Here is an 8033-nt window from a genome sequence, read left to right on the forward strand (position 1 = left end):
ATAAATATAAATTAAAAAAAAATTTTTTTAATCCAACATGGATTCCAGGCTCATGCTATGACTCAAAGTCAGAGCTAAGATTCCACTTGAAGAATATCTTATTTGTACCTAAGATACCCTGATAACATAGCACATTTTCTTTTCAGCTCTTAATCAGATTGAGAAAATAAGTAATCTCTCCCTGTAAAAATTTACAGCCTTGAAAATCCAGGGCAGGAGTTCTAAGAGCTGGAATCTGCCCAGTGGCAGTGGGTTTAGTCTTTAGTATTTAAACAAACATCAAGTGCCTCTGATTTTAGACTCTCATACAAGCACATTAGTGAAAACTAAATCAGTAGGAAAAAACCCTAAAATGACAGCCAAGTACAGATTATGCCTTTCTGTTGTGAACAGTGGGGACTTTACTTAGAGACAAGTCATCTAATGCACAAGCAATTAGGCCGTAAAGAATGCCTGAATCCTGGCTTCTTACTTCTCTTCCAGTTAACCAGACCCAAACATAGACAATTCAGTCCAAGAGTGAGGAACACCTAGAAATGTGCATTTCTTAAGAATATCAAAGTAGAAACTCTGAGTCAATTCTCCCTAAAGTAAGTGGCAATGAGTAGAAACCTTGAAACACAATGAAAACCACAGGCTATTAAAAAAGGTACCTCTCCTAATCTCTCCCATCTAAAATATGGTAAGAGACTGGAGTAGAATATAGGAAGATACATCTTATGCTAGCCCACAAATCGACAAATATGGTGGATTGATTTGAACAGAATATATTTTACTGAAGATACTAGAGACAAGCTGCACAAGGACTTTATTCTTTCTTTTATCCTATCAAAGAGTATTGATGTTCTGATTTAAAAAAATATACTGCAAAGTTCACTGACTGAACTTTTAGAGAAGACTGAAAATGATGACACTTTTACTCTCTTATTTTGGTAAGTCAGTACAATGAAAAGAATATCCTGAACCACAAAGGGAAAGGACAGTTAAAGGTATTAGGATCCAAATATTGCTAATAAAGAGAAAGCTGGAAGTGAGGTAGGCCAACAGCTGGTAACGCCATCATTTTAGTATTAATTATGACACACAACCTCATAGCTTCTTTCTAAAATTGTGGAGGTAAACACCCCACGTAGTCTCATGTTACCCGATCACATCTAAAGGCTTTGGACATCCTTTGGCGTAGACATTTTATCACTAAGAGGAGACCCACAGTATGGTTGGTTCTATCCTGAAATTATCAAGTGATGTGTTTCCAGGATGCAGGAGAAATGACCAAATGAGAATCCTACTGTATCAGTCCATGCTGAGAGCCTAATCCTATGTTTTAGACATGTCATTCCTTTCAAGACAAAACCAAGTTAATTTTTCTATGGCTACACTTTGTTGGCTGTCATAATATCTGATGTTTAGAACATCATAAATACATAGTAAAGTCAAAGATATTTCACACATGTTGCAATAGAACCTCGAATCCAAGGTGCTGCCCAGCAACATATGATACTATTCAGTCCTAAAGCACTGATTGGTTCTCACGTAAGGCTATTACATTAGAGATGTTAGAAAAGACTTTCAGTTCCTCTTTTCTGTGGCTGGAGATCTATTGCTGTCTGTAAACTATTAATGTTTTTCTATTCTCTCTCAAATTTTAGCTTCCTGTATGCTTGAGGGGATCTCCAAGAGTCTCTGAATGAAATCTGCTTGGTGACAATAAATAATGAGGAACTCAAAAATTGTTGAAGGTATTTTAAACAGAATTGTTTTGAGTCGATTGTGAATATTGCAAGTGAATCATACCTTACAACTGATAGTAATTCTTGAGGAACAGAACTTTATGAGGTCGAAAACCTGCACTAAACTTCTGCAGACATCCCAGTTCGCCTAGAGCCCTTGCAGGTGCCATCAAGTCTGCACTGAATCATAGCTCACACTCCAGTGGGTTTTCAGAGGCTTTAAAATCACATAGGAGGAGATTGCCTGTCTTTCAAAGCAGCTGGTAGATTTTAACCACTTACCTTTGGTTTGGCAGTGCAACTCCTTACTCACTAAACCACAAACATTTCTTCTAAAGCCCTGGGAGGTAGAAGGTCTTGGAAATAAGGGTTTTCTGTTGAAACTCAAGTCTCTGAAATCTAAGTTTTCACCAACTATGACTTCTGCCTAACTTCTTCCTTCCATGTTTCATAATAATAAATTTCACTGGCACACATGTGCTACATTAAGTAACAAAAAAAAAAAGAACTTAGAAAATGAAATCTTCCCCATTTCCTTTCTCTAAGATATAGAAAAGACGATAGCAAAGAAACAAAATTAAAACCAAAAAAATGGAATATATAATCATATCACTAGGGAAAATCTTTTTGAGGGTACTTGGATTATGGCTTAGAAATTAGATGCTTCTTGCATTAGATCTAGGTCAAGTCTAGAACGTCAGTAGTCAACATGTTTCTGAAGTGTGAGTTCTGACAATCTCTGCCTCTTTAACTTTCTATTCCCTTTTTATTCCCTTGCACCCAAAGATATTCTCTCCTGCTGTAGACTTAAGAGATTACTTGGAGTCTGGAGATTTGGAAAATGCTCATGTCCAAACCACCGTTTCTGGGAATAGGACCTTGGCACACTTCTGTAGATCTTAGGAATGTCTATAGAGAGCTGTGATGGTAAAAAATCTGTAGGAAGTTGTGCTGCTAATTCAAAACCCAGGTCTCTGTAGCAATTTTAATCCACCAGTAACTCCAAAGCAGAATGATGAATCTCCGCTTCTCATGTGATTTACAAATTCAGAAACCTCCCGGAGGGTCAGATGAGTCAGAACTGGCAATGAGCTGTTTTCACATAGTAGTTCTTTTCTGCCCTTAGCCTTTATGTTGCATGATGTTTTACAAGTTCATTGTTTCTCAGTGCTGCCTGATATTCCATTGTGTGGCTGTACCAGTTTTTCTAGCTATCCATTTGTTGAGGGGTACTTGAGCTGCTTCCATCTCGTTGCTATTCTGAGTAATGCTGCAGTAAACATGAAGGTGCATGCGTCTGTTTACAACACAGCTCTGGTTTCTTCAGAATATATTTTCAGTATTGGGACAACTGAGCCAAATGGAATTTCTATTTCCAAATTTTCAAGAAAGTGCCAGATTGTCTTCCATAGTGGTTGTGCCATTTTACATTCACAACAGCAGAAAATGAGAGTTCCAATCTCTCCACGTCCTTGCCAGCATTTGTTGTTTGCTACCCTGTTAAACTTTATTGTTGTTGATAACTCATTGTTGTTTTGATTTACATCTTTCTGATAGCTAGAAATTTTGACTATTTCTCTTTTTTTTCTTTTGTCTTCTTTATTTTCATGAAATTTTATAGAGACTTTGGATTTCCATTCATACATTGTTGCACACTTTCCTCGCTATCTACCCCTCCCTCCTGTTCTCTTTTCTCTTTGAAGAAAGAAAAAAAAATCTTTCATTGTTATACAATCCTCCCCCCCTCCCCCAGTGTCCACTTTACTATGCAGCTCTTATTCTGGTCTCTTGTCATAAAAATAATACCTAACCATATATTCCTTCTAAACAGTTCTCTCCCACATCTGTTTAAATGCAGTATATACTTCCCCCCCTTTTTTTGGTGGATTTTGACTATTTCTTCATGTGTTTGATAGTCATCTGAATTTCTTCTTTGTTGAAGTGTCTATTCATATCTTGTGCCCATTTTTTTAATTAGGTTGTAGGAGACCGAAAACTTGAAGATAGTTTATTTAATGAGTTGGTAGTAAATCATGATAAAGGATCTAGAGTCTAAACCTACAAAAGACTTAAGAAGAAGACAAGAAACATGAAGATAAGTAACAAGAAATGTGAAGACGAATTGCATTGGGAAACTCAGAAACCTCTCCAAAGTACTGAAGAGCAAAGATGTCAGTCTGGAGACTAAGGTGTGTCTGATCCAGGCCATAGTCTCTGTAATTACTTGCTATGCATCAGAAAGTTGGACAATGACTAAGGATGATAGAGTATTGCTGCCTTTCAACTGGAGAGCTGGAGAAGAGTATTAAATATACTATTGACTGCTAGGAGAACAAACAGGTTCATCCTAGAGAGAGTAAGAACAGGCTGCCCCTTGGAGTCAAGGACTCTGAAGCTACATCTGACATACTTTGGATGTGTTGCAAGGAGGGACCAGTCCTTGGAGAGGGACATTATGCTTGGGAGGGTGGAGAAACAGCACAGGAAAGGAAGATTCTCAATGAGATGGATTGATTCAGTGATTGGAATAATGGAGGTAGGAGTGTCAGGGACAATAAGATTGGCACAGGATAGAGAAGGGCTAAAGGCTATTGTACACAGGGTCACTGTGAGTCACAAGCGACTCAACAACACATAACAACAACAGGGCTTATTAACTGATAGAATAAAGAATGTTGCAGAAAATGATAGGAGCAGGGAAAAGCACTAAGTATGTAAAAGATCATGTCTGTCATGGATGAAAGAACAAAATTTTCACAAAAACACAAGTCCTGGGGAGAAAGTGCTCATGACTCACACTGACCATAACATGGATCGATTATAGAGTGAAAGTGGAAAATTTACTAAGTGATAACAGATGTTGCTCTGTTGTAGAGTCAGAATCAATTCATAGCTGAATCTCCAGAGTCTGGGCTTTTCAGAGGCACTGGAGGAAAATATCCATTTCTCTTCCCCAGAGCTACACTACAACAGGGAAAAGCACCAAGGAATAAACGCCATCCAAAAATAAAATAATTCAAGAAGTACGTGGGATAATGGAATCAATGTAAATTATAAGTGTTGCAAATGTTTTTGAAAAATAGGAATGATGATAGATAATAATCTATTTTAGATTTCTGAGGTAACTTGAAAATTTTAAGATTAAATTAAAGGGTGAGAAATAGATTATAAAGTTGATGTTTTTACTGAAAGATTTGGAGTTTTGTTCATATACATTTTCTCCCTCACCAATTAAAAAACACTACTATGCATCCGAGAGCTCTATAATGAGTAAGGATGACAGAAGAGTCAATGCCATTGAGTGTGATTCTGGAGACGAGTATTGAACATACCATAAACTTCCAAGAGAACAAACAGGTCTCTCCTGGAGAGGGTGAAACCACACTACTCTTTTGAGGCAAGGATTTTGATACTCCATCTCACATACTTTGGGCAAATTGCCAGAAGGGACCAGTCCTTGGACAAGGACATCATGCTTGGAAGGGTGGAGGGACAGCTCAAGAGAAGAAGACCCTGGATATGGACTGACATAGTAACTTAGGTAAGTAGGGGTAGATGTATCGGAGACAGTGAGATTGGCTCAGAATAGGGAAGGGTTCAGAGCTATTGCACATAGGATCACCATGAGTCACAGTTAACTTGATGGCGTATAAAAACAACAACAAAAAAAACCCTACCGCTGCTACTGATAGTAGTACTGATAAACCACCCTTTGGTGGCCTCTTATTTAAAGCATCTTTGACTTGGAATTTGGGCTTTTTGATCAATAGTCTTTTTTTGTCTTTTTTTTTTTTTATTTTGTGTGCGTGTACCGTCAAATCAGATCTGACTGGTACAGGAGGAGATTGCCCCTCCTTCCCCGGCAGAGCATCTGGTGGATTCGAACCGTGCACCTCTGGGATTGTAGTTGCAGCTTCTTGCCACTAGGCCACCAGAGCTCCCCCTGATCAATAGTCTTTTGTGGGCTAAAGCCTCTTGTTTAAATTAGCTGTGAACCAAGGGTCAGGCCTTTCTTGATCAACAACCCTTTGGGCCTTTCAGGCCTTGTGTAAAATACCAGCATCAAAGATTCAGTAAAGACTTCCATGTGACTTTAATATCCACATCTGGGGCACAATGTGGCAGACATGAGTCTCAGTCACTGCATTTCAGTACCTTTGCAGGAGCACATCCTGCTACATCTATGCAGTCTTCAAGGAGATATGTTAATATGATATTTGTATGCCTGATTTGCTAAAAGAGGCACAACACTAATTTGTCAGTTTGTTGTATGGGGGGGAATTCATTGTTCTAACTAATATAGCACTTCTCTGTCAATTTGCTGTACTGAGGTAATTTGTGAGTTGCTGTGATGTTGAAAGCTAACAATGGTATGTCAAATGCCACAAGTGCTTTAATAGAGCTCCCAGATTAAGACAGAATAGGAAGCAGGATTGGCAATCTACTTCTTAACCAGCAGGCTTCTAAAATCTCTATGAACAGAGTTGTGTGACGAAGGAGGCGCGTGATGGAGAAGCGGTTGGCGACGCTAGGCGCCAGTCGATGTAAACAAGGCCGCGCGCCCGCTCCTGGCTGGAGTTGACAGGAAGAGCCTCTGGCCAAGTCCTAAGGATGCTGTGAGCAGAAGATGGGATCAAGGAACAGCAGCAGTGCTGGATCTGGGTCCGGAGACCCCTCTGAGGGCTTGTCCCGAAGAGGGACTGGCCTGCAGCAGAGTGAGGAAGAGGAAGAGGAGGATGAAGATGTGGATCTGGCCCAGGTACTGGCCTATCTCCTGACTCTGAAGAAGAACATGACAGTGCTTGGGATGGTCGTCTGGGAGACCGATAAAACCCACCTGTGGAGCTGGAGTGCAATGAGATCAAGACACAAGTGGAATTGGCCACAGGGCGACTGGGGCTTAAACGGGCAGCCCAAGACAACAGCTTTCCTCGTATGCTGCACCAGAGAGAACGGGGCCTCTGCCACCGGGAAAGCTTCTCCCTTGGAGAACAGTCTCGAATGATGTCTCACTTCTTGCGCAATGATCTGAGCTTCACTGATACCTACTCCCAGAAGGCTTTCTGTGGCATCTATAGCAAAGATGGTCAGATCTTCATGTCTGCTTGTCAAGACCAGACAATACGACTCTATGACTGCCGGTATGGTCGCTTCCATAAATTCAAGAGCATCAAGGCCCAAGATGCAGGCTGGAGCGTCCTGGATGTACCCTTCACCCCTTATGGGAGCCACTTCCTATACTCCAGCTGGTCTGATTATATTCATATCTGCAACATCTACGGGGAGGGAGACACACACACTGCCCTGGATCTAAGGCCAGATGAGCATCGCTTTGCTGTCTTCTTCATTGCTGTCTCCTCGGATGGACGAGAAGTTCTGGGAGGGGCTAATGATGGCTGCCTATATGTCTTTGACCGAGAACAGAACAGGCGAACTCTTCAGATTGAATCCCATGAAGATAATGTCAATGCAGTGGCCTTTGCTGACATAAGCTCCCAGATCCTGTTCTCTGGAGGAGATGATGCTATCTGTAAAGTGTGGGATTGACAGCAAGGGCGATGCCTGCTATCTCATCTCCAACTCCAAAGACCAGACCATCAGACTCCTCTGGGACATTAGGCGCTCTTCCAGCCGGGAAGGCATGGAAGCCTCACGCCAAGCTGCCACACAACAAAACTGGGACTACCGCTGGCAGCAGGTGCCTAAAAAAGCCTGGCGGAAGCTGAAGCTCCCAGGGGACAGTTCCTTGATGACCTATCGTGGCCACGGGGTATTGCACACCCTCATCCGCTGTCGGTTCTTGCCGACCCACAGCACCGGGCAGCAGTTCATCTACAGCGGATGCTCCACTGGCAAAGTGGTTGTGTATGACCTCCTCAGTGGCCACATCGTGAAGAAACTGACCAGCCATAAGGCATGTGTACGTGATGTCAGTTGGCATCCCTTCGAGGAGAAGATTGTCAGCAGTTCGTGGGACGGCAACCTGCGTCTGTGGCAGTACCACCAGTCTGAATACTTTGGGGATGACATACCAGAGTCCGAGGAATGCCCCAGTGCCCCTGCCCCAGCGACCCACCCTTCTGTGGCCTTTTCCTCTCCCCAGTAGGTATGACCTCCAGCCCCATACATGGGTGAGCCTCTCAACAAATTCTCTGCCATCTCCTTCCCCTCTCCCTTGTGGGGATGTTTGGAGGAATGAATGACTGGCATTGCCTGGGAGAAACAGAAGCCCAAGCTTCTAGACCCCAGCTGAGCCCTTGGAGGATCCACCCCTCAGGACAGAGAGGTCTTCTCTCTCTCTCT

The 8033-nt window shown here is 41.9% G+C and overlaps 1 pseudogene; it reads left to right on the top strand.

Annotated features, from left to right (window-relative positions):
- The first annotated feature begins 6357 nt into the window (after positions 1-6357).
- Positions 6358-7836, top strand: LOC102843874 (annotated as a pseudogene).
- The last annotated feature ends 197 nt before the right edge of the window (positions 7837-8033 follow it).

Source organism: Elephantulus edwardii, unplaced genomic scaffold, assembly GCF_000299155.1.
Source record: "Elephantulus edwardii isolate Elephantulus edwardi_28Jun2011 unplaced genomic scaffold, EleEdw1.0 scaffold00017, whole genome shotgun sequence".
Taxonomy (NCBI): domain Eukaryota; kingdom Metazoa; phylum Chordata; class Mammalia; order Macroscelidea; family Macroscelididae; genus Elephantulus; species Elephantulus edwardii.